The sequence below is a fragment of the Eulemur rufifrons genome, chromosome 5 (genome assembly GCF_041146395.1).
Source record: "Eulemur rufifrons isolate Redbay chromosome 5, OSU_ERuf_1, whole genome shotgun sequence".
In the NCBI taxonomy this organism is placed as follows: domain Eukaryota; kingdom Metazoa; phylum Chordata; class Mammalia; order Primates; family Lemuridae; genus Eulemur; species Eulemur rufifrons.
In genome coordinates, this window is record NC_090987.1 from 1,476,975 (window position 1) to 1,489,314 (window position 12,340).

The window sequence follows — 12,340 nt, forward strand, 5'->3', positions numbered from 1 at the left end:
GCCCCCAAATGGTTCCCTGTTCAAATAATGGTTTTTTTTCATGTTGTACTTTCTCAATTCACTCACCTAATTTTCTTGCACTCAGGGACGTAGCAGTCTCCCCGGTTCCTAACTGGAGTTTGTGGCGAGGCAATCAACCCCGATCGCATACAGGAGAATTATCTGCTATGCGACTATCACCAGCAAATTGTTAATTACAGAGAAGAGGTGAAAATAAAGTTGAATCCTTTTCTAGGCAAATATAACAAGGACAAATCTCTTGATAAGCCAGATAGACTCAAAATGCATGTAGTCCGAAGTCTATTGGAAATTATATAGATTGACTCCCTTTAGCTTGGGTAATTTGGAGTTTAACTCAACAAAAATTTATTGAGTGTACATCATGCACAAAACATTTTGCTATTTGCTGCAGTATGAGACACTGACCAGGTCAAGATTCCTGCCTTCCGCTTCCCTGACAGACAAAGGTAACTGCAACGTGATTTTCTTAGAAATGTCAAAGACACAATGAGGCTTTGATCATTTACTTGTAAAAAGACACCTTTCAATCTCATTTAGCAAGACGGATCTCTGTCATTTTGCTAAGGGCTGCAAGGACATCCTTATGTCAAAGTTTGACTCCCCAAGGTAAGGTAGCATCCTCTGCTCCTCTGTCTGCTGTCCTTGATCCTGGGTCCCATCCTAACCAGGAGGGAGGGGATGGTCTCCAAGCCTGGACCCATTAAATGTTGATCTACTGTTTTATTAACTAGTATTACTCATGTAGGTTTTCTCTGAAGTGTTCATGAATTTTTAAAACTGGCTACCAAACTGCACAGGCATTCTATCCCCAACAAAACACTCGTGGTGCAATTTTATAAAGACTTTAAAAAGACTTAACTGGAGCTTGTCCAGCCTGACATTTATGGAGGTGACTCCTGGCAAATGTAATGTTTCAGCAAACCACTGAAAATCTAGCAGAAGTAGAATAAAGCGGAATGACACGTGCCGCTGTCGTCAGTGTGCTGGAGTGACTTCCCAAAGCCCAGCGGCACTGCCTTGGCAGGGCAGGCACGTGTCCCCTCTGTGTGAAGTCACCCCAAGATGAAGCAGGGAGACATTCTGGGGGAGAAGCTGTTTCTGATGCTGAAATGGGCATTCGAAATGGGGCCTGGTTGTCTGGCTTCCCAGAGCTTTAAGAGCAACTTGAGTCTGGGAACCAGGGGGCACCCCTGGCCAGGCGTCACTGCCTGGCACCTGAGTGTTAGCCCAGCTCCCTCACACCCGCCCTGTTTATCTCGGACCTAAGGTAGGTGTCAAGTCAGGGGGGAAACTTTATCCCTGGCACACTGGGCACCCCTCTATCTACCCCTCCTAACCCCCAACCTCTGGTTCCCAGAGCCCTCATGTTCTCTGCTCCCGACAGTCTCTTCTGAGGAAAAGACTAGATTAAGCGCTTTTATATTATTCCGGAAATATTTGCCTTTGAATTACCAGCACTTGAACTCAATTGGTGAATCCTGGGGGTCTCTGCGGGAGGCCGGTTTGGGCAGGCAGCCTGGAACCCGCGCTGCGGGTGGCCCAGGGGCAGGAGCGGACTGCATCTTCCCTCTGACGTCGTGTGGGTGCCCTGTCTCCTGTCTCATCAGACCCATTCCTGACTGGGGACTTAGGTCCACAAGAACACCAGGATCCCCTTCGGCATGTCTCCCCGACCTCCTACTCTTCCCGCAGCAGGAGAAGGCCCGGAGTCCAGACCCGTCTCCCCGCCAGCCCTGTGCGTGATCCAGAGGACAGCGCAGCCCGCAGGTGCTTCCCTGCGGCCAGGTGGCTTCATTTCTTCAGCGGCCGCAGCGCCTTCCCACAGGCCTCCCTCCTGAGCACGTGAGCGCTCGGCTCTGCAGCCAGCACCTGTTCGCAGGACTTTGGATCCTACTTCTGGTCCGGGAAGAGGAGGCCGGGACCTCGGGAGGACCGGCCTGGAGTTGGACCCTCCGCACTCAGACACTGACCTGTCCCAGGTTCGTCTGCCGGACCGCCAGAGACGGGTGAGGACAGGCATGAAGCCGGAGGGGGCGGTGTGCATCCGGACCGGTCGCGTGTGGGTGGGCCTCAGTCGCGTGCTGTGCCACGGGCCTGGAGGAGACGCTGTCTCGGATCCCTCCGGTTAGGCCGAGGGCCTGGTCGGGGCAGGTTCAGAGGCCAAGCCACGAGGGAAGGTTCCACAAGCAGCAACTTAGATCCCAGTTCCGCAGCGGGCGAAGCTTCGGCCCCACCCCCGAGGGCTGACCGTGCGCGCGGGTCCCCGCGGGTCCCCCGATCCACGTGGGCAGAGCCGCCCCTAGGTCCTCCGGCTCCCGTGCGTGCGGCGCGGGGCGGACGCCCAGGTGGGGCGGGCTGCCTGCAGCCAGCGGTGTTTACCTGGCTGGCCGGCGGCCCGGGAGGCGGGGCGGGAAAGCGGGGTGCGCGCCCGTCCCTCGGAGCCGCGCCGTCAGTCACCACCGCCGCGCTCCAGCGAGGACGAGCCTCCGGCCCTGGCGGCCCCAGTTTCCCGACCCCGGAAGGCGGCGCCGGCGGCACAGAGCCCCTGCGCTGCCCGCGTTTGGCGCAGGGACCAGCTTCCCGGGCCCGGGCGTGAGAACACGGCCTGGGACCCCGCGTTGCCCCTCGGCCTCGGAGCAGCGAGCACAGCACCGGTGGGTGATCGTCGCCGGGGACGGGAGGGGCGGCTCTGGCGCCTTTGTCTCCGCGCCCCTCTGAGCCGGGGACCGCAGAGACCTGGGCGGGATGGCTCGGGGCGGGGAGCGGGGAACTGGAGCACGGCTGGGGATAGGCGCGGCCCCCGCGGCCGAACTCCGGGTCCCTTTCCTGGCCGGGAACGGACGGGGCTCACCTGGTCACCGGCGCAGGTGGCCGGGCAGGTGGCAGCCCAGTGGCCTCCCGGACCTGACACTACGTCCCTACCCAGATCCTACCCGCGAGAGGGTGGGCGCGGGTGTAGACGCAGGCCTACAGCGGCGGGGACTGGAACCTGTCAGGTTTCCAGGGATGGCCTCGGGCCAAACCTGGCGGCCCCGGTCGCTTAAAGAGCGCCCGGCCGTGGGGGTGGGGGAAAGTTTAGAGGTGGGAAGAGACACCGGTCAACAGAGGTCGCTCGCGGCTGGGCCGGCGCGGAGACTGCTGGTGGGAGCCTAAGGGCGGGCGGGGAGGGGGATCCGTCCAGCTTAGAGAGCCTCCTAATTACACACCTGGGGCCAAGTGCATGATCGCGCCCCGCCCCTCCCCCAGGGCGAAGCAGTTTCCTTTTGAGCAACAAGGGCGGCTACGACGACTTTGTCCGGGCTTCCGCCTTTACGGGGCCTGTCTGCTGTTCCTCTGCCGGGCTCGCAGGCAGCCCACCTGAGCCCACCTGCGGCCATCTGCCTGCCGCGGTGCCCGTGCCGCGCGCTGTGGCCCGCATTGCTCGGGTCTGCCCCCCGGGCACCTCCTGGGCGACTCCCGTCCTGGGCCGGATGCGCCGGTTTCTGTGACCCCCCCCTCTCCCACCAAGTCGGCTTGCGTGACTGTTGCTGTCACTCTATGTCTTCTGGAGTCCTCGTGGCAGTTCCTCGCTTCTTTCAGCCTCTACTGTAGCCCCCTGTTTTGGAGGGTGGAGAGAGGTTTGGGGAAAGGTTCCAGTTTCTTGGGGATCGGAGTGAGCTCTGGCAGGAAAGAGGCATTCTGGCTCCTTGTTCTGTTTTCTAATTGCAGCAACGTGGGAATCAGCAACACATGTTTGGTGTATCCAGTGGGTGACAGGTGCTGGGCTTGCTGGGATGTGCTAGGAGGGAGGTAGACTGTGTTCAGGGAGACTCTGCCTGTCTGGCCACAGGACTCCGGAGTAGAAAGAGAGGTTTTCAGAGGCAGGAAACTTTAGGGGGCATCCCATCCAAGACCTGTGTGCGCTGGACATTTTTCTCGCCAAGGTCAGGGAGATACTTTACAGGACAGTCAGGGGACCGTCCTGAATCAGGCATGACCCTGCACGAGAGCTTCCTGCAGCCACTCCCAGTGATGAGGGGCCTCCTGGGAGGTTGGGGCCAGGTGCTGATGCCCCACATCTGCCTGGAGCAGAGCTGCCCTTAGTGGGTGAGGGGCCAGGACTGTAAGGAGGCCCCGGCCCGGCAGTGCGTGTGTCTACGGCCAAGGGAAAGTGCACGGCAGCAGATTGTTTTTTTCAAGTGGAATAAACAGAAACCTGAGGAGAAAGAATCCTGTTAAAGATTATTGTGAATGTTGGTACCGAGACTCCCAAGGATTTAACTGTTCTGAACTGACTGCCTCTGTTAACTCAGGGCTAAACAAAAGCTGTTTGGTTTAAATGTGCTTTGAAAATCCTTCTAAAGAACCACAATTCTGCTGAAAGATAAGGAAGTGTGAGATGAGAGACTGAGATCTGGTGTGTGGCTGCGGTGACAGTGGCGATCAGCGTTTACAGCCCCCGCTGCTGGTGGTGGCTGTGCGTGGATTGGGGTCCCCACTGACCACTGAGAAAGAACAGACCAATCTTTCTAGTTTCGCCTGATTTGTAAATGTTAATTGAAGCTTATTTTGTTTGACTTTTAGTTTCTCTCTACATTCCTTAAAAATAGGACACACTTGAGGTTATAGCTGCCTCCATGCCTTTTCTATTACCAGGAGGCATTTACTGACCACTTGCAAACGGCCAGGCTCTCTCCTCAGAGCCATTTGTCACCTCACATAGTATCATAACTGCCCGGGATGTTCTCATTTGATGTCACTGTCCTATTAATAGCCTCATTTTTTACTGATGAGGAAACAAGGCCCCAAGAGGTTAAGTCACCCCAAGGGCACACAACCGGGAAGAGGCAGGATTCAGTCTGGGCGCCTGCCACCAGCTCCCGCTTGCTGCCTGGCGTGGCCTTGCTGGACAGGACACCGTGCAAAGGTGCCCTTCACTTCTCTTTCATTTTCAATTCCACCGTGAGCGAGTGGTCTGCACCCATAGCTGTCAGTGGCTGAAGTTTGAGGGAGATGCCCAGAAAATGTGCTTCCTTTTCAGAATGACACAACCCTAAGGGCACTGTCGTCTGCCTTTGCTTTTATCATCCTGTCCTTAACTTTCTTAGTTGTCAATAAAGAAGGAAAGACTATTCTAATTACTCTTCGTATGATTTTAAATACATAGTCATTAGGCACTTCTATTGGTCCGCTGAAGCCCCTGAAGAAGCCCCCAGAGCCGTCCCTCAAGGGAGAGCAGCCGTATGGGAGCCCTGGCGCCTGCCAGGCGGGAGTGTTGCCAGATGAGCAGCTGGAACGTTCTCCTGAGCAGATTTTGAATCTCTGTAAATCTGTAGTGTGCAGGCTTCCACCAGAGAAGCAGAACCAGTGGGAGATGCATGTCAGGGGTTTACTGAGGAAAGGCAGATGTCCCGAGGCAGGCCGGCCAGAAGGGCGGCTGGATCGCTCAGGCGGGCACGGGAGCTGCGGCCCACAGGTGGAGCCTCTTCAAGCTGTGCCCAGTGAAAACCTCAGGCGCATGTTCCAAACCTACTGAAAATGTCCCAGACTCAATAATTGTTAAAATGCAAAAATGTAGATCTGAATGTTCTTTGGTTCTGGACTCCGCGAACAACACTGGGTAGGTCTGCGGCACTGCCATGAAAAACAGGTGGACGTCAAAGTGGATAAACAGGCTTATGTGAGGTTGGCATCTGGGATAGCTCCAAAGTTCCCAAATTCAGTGATGTAGAACAAGCCACTCGAGAGTAAAATACGAGACTGAACAGGCTCTATAGTCTAGAGAGAAAACCCAGGTGGACTAATAAAATATGAAACGAACTTTAACCCATTGGTAATGAGGGAATTAAAAATTAAAACAGCAATAAGATACTTTGCCGCAGTCACCACGCTGGTAAGAAATTTAAATTCTGACTATAGCAAATACTGGAGAAGGCAGAGAGAAACGAGAGCTCACATTATTGCCAGTAGGACTGTAAACAGGAGCGGAGAATCTTCTAGAAGAGCTGAAGATGGACGCACCCTGAGACAGTTTCACTTCCACCTCTGTCCTCCTGGGACAGCCGCTCTGTGTGTACAGGACACACACAATGGCTGCTCCCTGAAGTAATCTTTTAAAATTTTGTTTTGAGATAATCGTATATTCACATGCAATTGCAAGAACTAGCACACAGAGGTCTCATATGCCCTTCACCTAGTTGCCCCAGCGATAGCATCGTACAAAACCGTGGTGTGACCTGGCAACCGGGAAGTGAGCCCGGATACAGTCCACCGGCCTCGTTCAGATTGCAGAGTTCCCCAGTTTACATGCACTCGTTTCAAATGTGTGTGTGTTTAGTTCCGTGTAATTTTATCACCTGTGTAGAGTTGTGTGACCACCAGCACATGAAGGTACAGGACAGTCTCATCACAGGAGCCTCATGCCACCCTTCATGGCCCAGCCAGCTGCCCCTCTCCCCTCCCCAAAGTCTGGCAACCACTCATCTGCTCCCCGTTTTCTACAGTTCCATCTTTTCAAGAATGCTATAGAAATGGAGCCATACAATCGGTAACTTTTGAGACTGGCATTTTTTTCTCTGGAATAAATGCCCAGAGAGCAGCTGCTGAGTTGTATGGTAAGCACATGTCCACGTACCATGTCCATACCCCCGCATCCACGCCCCCTGTCCTCGTCCCCATGTCCCCATCCCACTTCCAGGGGTGTCCCAGGAAAGGGGGGTCAAACATGTGGAGGTGACCAAAAACAATACTTTAGCTGATTTATTTTTATATGAACTCACTCTCTTTAAGAGTGACAAGATTAACATTCAGCTCACCAATTTTCCAAGAGACAAAAGGAAAATGAAGTTTTATTCACTGTAAGTGATTAACCAAATTACTTATTCAGTCGTATATTAGAGACTTATATACAAAATTTACAAACAGGCAAGTAACACAAGAGAGAGAGAAGGGCCTGGAGGCAGGGGTGGGGCAGGCAGGACTCGGGGAGCTGGAGAAAGGGGGCCTGGGAGACACCCCCACCTCACCCCCCACTCCAGGATCCTGCTCATGGGAATTGGTCAGTTTCCTTCTTTTAGAAGCAAAACGTTGACAAATCAGACTGTGGGCACAGCTAAGCAGAGCTGGGGGGGAATTCAGAGAGCTAAACGCTCTCAGGGTAGAAAAGCGGAAAGGTCTCTAATCAGCAATCTAAATTCCAACTCAAGAGTAAAAACGAATAATTAAATCTATCCAAAGGAAGCAGAAAGAAGAAAACAAAAAGAGCAGAAATCAATGAAATTGAAAATAGGAAAACAGTAGAGAAAAATCAATGAAACAAGATAATTCTTCAGGAAAAAAATCAAATAAAGCAACAGGACAGCTTGTTTTTAAAGGAAAGACGTGGCTATGAACACATTCAACATTTTCAAGTGCATGAACATAGAGTCATTTCTTTTGATGTGATGGGACGCACACGGCGGACGTGGCACTGACTGTGACAAGGCGTGAGCGCCGGCAGCGTGACAGAGACCCCCACCCTCCCCCACTCCACAGCCTCTCAGGCCTGGAGCCCCCCCTCCCTCCAGGAAACCGGTTTCTGGGGCCTCGTGGTTATTTTTCTTGAGGATGAAATCCTTCTCCGTGGTATGAATTATAAGTTGTAAAATTCAAAAATAGTTGAAATAACAATTCAGGAAGTTTTATTAAATGAACTAGCTTTAATAGCACATCAGGTTTGACTCATGTTGTAACTGAGGCTTGGATTTGGTTTTTATCTCACAGTTTTAAAGCTCTCTAGAAACCAGCGACCGGCATTGACTTTCCCTTTGAAAGTAGAGTTGAACTTGATTTCATTTATATCTGAGCTTCTATTTTGGTCAGTGGTCCACGTTCAACCCTGACCGCCGGCCGGGAAACGCTGACTCCTTCGCAGCTCGAGCACCGTCCGCTCCGCCCAGGCCGACCCGCCTCGCCCGCCGGTGGGGGCCGCTGCCTGCCAGGCACGGCGGGCAGAGTGTGGATGGCTGGCCTCGGGCTCGCGGCCGACCGAGGGTGGAGCTCACGGCAGACAGAGCTGAAGTGTCTCAGGGTGGATTTTTGTCAAAGAGGGTGATGAGCCTTAAAGTACTTGCAAAGGAATGGTGAGTGTCAGTGCAGGGGCTGTGTGTCCACCTGGCATTGCTCGATGGCCTTGTCCACTGTGGGACAGCAGCACTGCAGGGTCACAGCCCCGCCTGTTGGGGTGTCCGGTGACAAGGGATCTTCCCGGAGAGCCCTGTCCACCCTCCAGGTAGGAGCGCCTGCCCTGCTGCCCTGCAGGCAGGAGCGAGAGCCCCGTGCCGGGGAGGGACGGCGCTTGGGGAAACTCCTCCCCGGACAGCAGGCAGGGCCACTAGGCCAGGTCCAGGCTGACCGCCAGCCGCACAGAGGGAGGGAAACACTCCCACTCAGACGGACTGTTTCTCACACGGAGTCTGATCAGGAACCCTAAATCCCGAGAGGTCAGCACACTCAGAAAACGAAACAGAACCTGCCTGGGTCAGTGTGAATTCCTAGCAGGGATGGAACAGGCCTGGTGGCTGGGTACCCACCTCCCCGGCAAAGCACCTGCAGGTGGCCAGCAGGCCCTGGCTGTCCTGCCTTCTCACCGGGGAGGGGCAAGCTGGCTCCTGTGTTTCTCATGGGGGGTCTGCAGCCCCCTGCACAAGTTTCACTGGGAGTTCATGTCAATGCAGGGCCCTGGGCCCCGCCTCCGGCAGGCCACACCACAGTCTTGGGGGTTGGGCCCAGGAACCTGTATTGTAATGAGCTCCTAGTAAACTCAGGACGGCTGCTCCAAGTGAAGGAAGGAAACAGGTAGCGAGTGGCCGCTTGTGTCTGGTTTCCACAGCTCGTGGTAACCACACAGAGGCTCACAAACGTGCTTTAATACGATCAGGAAATTCTTTACTTTCCACTGATAAACCAAATTTGCATTAGAGAGAATGACCCATTAATTAAAATAAAGTTTTTACTTTGACAATATATTTTTATTTGTATCATGCACTTTTGATACTTGCTTTGCATTTAGAGAGTAACATTTTATTTCCTGCCTGTGAGTGCTACTGTGTCTGCTGAGGAATGTTTACGGTCACTCATGTTCCTCATCTGGTTTCTTGCATAGTGGCAACCTAACATGTTTGCTAAACGTGCTATCAAAGCCGAAATTACAGAGCCACGTTGCAGGCTTCCCACGTAGAGCCAGCGCATGAGTACTTTTAAAAGATTCCTCGGGCGTCTACTTTGTGCAAAGTTCTCTGCTATACATTTTGGGGCACAGCAAGAGAAAATAGACATCATTCCTGTCCTTAAAAGTGCTTATCGTTTCATTACGGAACTGAGAAGTCCACAAATAAGTTTTCCAAGGCAAAGTATTTGCTCAGGGCCCTGGAATACGTGCAGGCAACATGCCGCAGAATCCCTGACGCAGGAGATTGCACCTAGGAGAGGACGATACACTGTGACGTTTGTCCCGTGCTGTGCCACGGTTCACTTTCCACCTGGCCCCCACGCCACCAGCTCCCTGCCCATCTCCCAGGTCCTGTCCGGATCTGCTCAGGACTCTTCCTGGAATTCCCAGCTCATTATCGGTGTAGATGGCTCCTTTCTGGAGCTGCTTTCTTACCTTGTTTCTTGCTGTCTCCTGTCCTGCGCAGCCTTCACAAGGGACGGCCCTCTCCTCCGGTGTTGGTAGCATTCTGTTTACAGATTACATATGTTCTGGAAAACTGTTCGAATGTGGTATAGTTGCCCTAATACGTACCATCGTGCATAGTCCTAATATTTGTGGCATAAACAGACACGTGGACTTTGCTAATTCTAATTGTCATTGCCCAATTGTTGCATCAAAACAGCCTGAATTTTACAGAAGTTGGGTCTAAATCTGCTTTCCACCAACAGCAGCCAGCTAAGGAACTGGGGCAGGATTGATTCAGCTTATTTATTCAGCTTAAAAGAACAGATAAATTAGATCAGTAATTTAATAAAATAAGCAAACGTGATTCTCAGATCTTTTAGGAGATAGGTTTCTCTGTGTGTGTGTGTATGTGGGGGAAGAGTGTGTTTTGGTTATTTTTATTGTGGTTCTTTATGATGTCTGAACATGTAATAATCTTGGGATACCTTGAGACCAAGATTGATGAAGTGTAAGTGCCAGCTACAGTTATCTTCCTGGAATCGTGAAGAGGACAGATTATATTTCAGAAGCAGGCAAAATGCATGCTCGGCTCCAATATATCATTTTCTATTGCTGTATGAAAGGTGTTGGGATTTTAAAAGGGAGATGATGATTCTTTTACTCCATCATTATTTTTTATGTCAAGACTTATTTTTGAAGAGACAAGGATTTAAACCAGATATTAAAAGCTAACCTTATTCATCTCAGACGAGGGGTTGAAAATTGCTACATGAAGGGAGGTAGAACATCGAAGTGTATAAACCTGGCAAGCAACCTTCCCGAACATGCATGCTTAGGTGAATGTGAAATGTCATATTTGAAGCCTCATTAGATAATAGTCCCAATACTGAATAAATAAATTAAGTAGATCAGAGAGGGAGAGAGATCAGCAGCACTGAAGTGTGCTGATTGAACTTCAGTAAGTTTCAATGTGACAATAGATTGAAACCTGGACAGAATGTCTCAGCATCTCTAAAACAGAAACAGAACAGCAACATCTGCTTGTGCAGGTGGAAGGGTCCCAGCGGGTATTTTTGTGCAGGTGACCGTGACGCAGTCGTCTCAGAGATAACTTCACTTCTTTGCACAGCACATGTAGAAAAGGAGTTTGGAAACTGACTCTTGGTTCTACCTGCAGGGATCTGTTCTTGGCCTCTCGGTGGAGCTGCTCTTAGTCACCACGACACCCAGGGCAGCTCCAAAGGGCAGTGATTCTGGTCCTCCAAATCCCCACATGTCCCCATCCTCTCCTTAGATTAACCGTCTAGTCATGCTCTTTGAAGTTTTCTGCACCGTGCTGATGTGATGGATTTTGTGCCTGATTACGTACATTTCGTAGTGCTGTGGAGACCCAGAGAAAGCCCAGGATAAACATGGGCAGAGAGGGAGGGAGGCAGAGGGTGTTCGCCCATTCCTCGAAGCAGGCCAGGCTCAGGCCAAGTGCCCACGGGGCCTCCAGGAGGAAGAAGGAAAGACAGAAAGCGCCCAGGGCCTCTCCAGTGTGGACAGCATGTCTGCAGTCACATGGCACCGCAGGCCACCGCTGCACCAGCTGCTGTGGGGACTGACCTGGTTTCAGACGGGTCTGTGTTCCCAGCAGCGGGCGGAGCTTGCAGGAGGGTGTGTTCTCTGCACTGGGACTTTGGAACCCTGCCCCGGAGCTGTGGGTGAATGTTGCCACACGGTCTGCCCAAGGCCTGGGGGATGAGGGATGGGTGTGCTGAGCACAGAGGTGCTCTTCCGGAACCACAGGCCTTCCTCGTGCCCTGGAGGGGCCTACACTTGGTGGCTGTGGGCACAGCGTGGGTCTGGGGCTGCCCCGGCCGCTGCAGGGTGTCTGTGCGGTGCCTGCTCCTCCGGTCCCCTCGGTCCCCTCGGCATCTGTGGCTGAGCTTTCCAGCCGGGGTGGGGGGAGGCGGTGCTCCTCTGCAGTGCAGGTGGAGGTGACTTTCTCTGCCTCCCTTCCTCGCCGGCACCCCAACTTCTGTGCCAGGCCTGTTCCCTCAGCTCAGCCCTGGGGCTGGGGTGGGGCTAACTGGCACTTCCTCTTGGGGCGTCCTTTGTTCAGGAGGAACCTGCGCCTAGAGCGGCCTTCAGCCTCCCGGCCCCAGCTCAGCTCTGGTGTGAGGCTGCAGCGGGCGGAGCTCAATGCCGGTGCTCAGGGCCGAGTCCTCCCGCCTAACCCCACAGTGTGTGTGTGCGTGGGGTGTGTGTGATATGTGAGAGTGTGTGTGCATGTGTGTGATGCACGTGGTGTGTGGTATGTTTGTATGTTGTGTGTGCATGAGTGTGTGGTGTATATGTGTGTGCGTGTTGTATGTGATGTGTGTGAGGTGTGTGGGATGGGTGTGTGTGTGGTATATGAATCTGCGTGTGTGCGTGCTGCATGTGGTGTGCTGTGTGCGTGTGCGTGTGGTGTGCATGTGTGTTGGGATCCAGCCCTCTGCCCTGCCATTGGCTGTGAGCCCGGGCACGGGGCACCTAGCAGACACTCAAATGAATTTTCGTCATTCTCATCTCAGACTCAGCCCCCATGTCAAAGAATCCGCTGTTAGCCGCTCACACAACCCGGACAGCTGTGTGTAAAGCTTGTCGGAGACGCTGGCTTTGTGACAATGCTCCGAGGTCCGGAGCTCGAGGGTCCTT

General features: G+C 53.1%; 1 protein-coding gene across 7 annotated transcripts in view; it reads left to right on the forward strand.

Annotated features, from left to right (window-relative positions):
* Positions 1–330: 330 nt before the first annotated feature.
* MBP (myelin basic protein) overlaps positions 331–12,340 on the forward strand; it is a 102,792-nt gene continuing 90,782 nt past the window's right edge. For 5 of the 7 annotated variants that reach the window (XR_011233587.1, XM_069468332.1, XM_069468340.1 and 2 more), the window contains exon 1: positions 2,451–2,675. The gene's annotated coding sequence lies outside the window, so the exon portion shown is untranslated. Of the gene's footprint in view, positions 2,028–2,450; positions 2,676–12,340 lie in introns of those variants that run through there. The other 2 variants (XM_069468333.1, XM_069468337.1) reach the window with 2 other exon arrangements.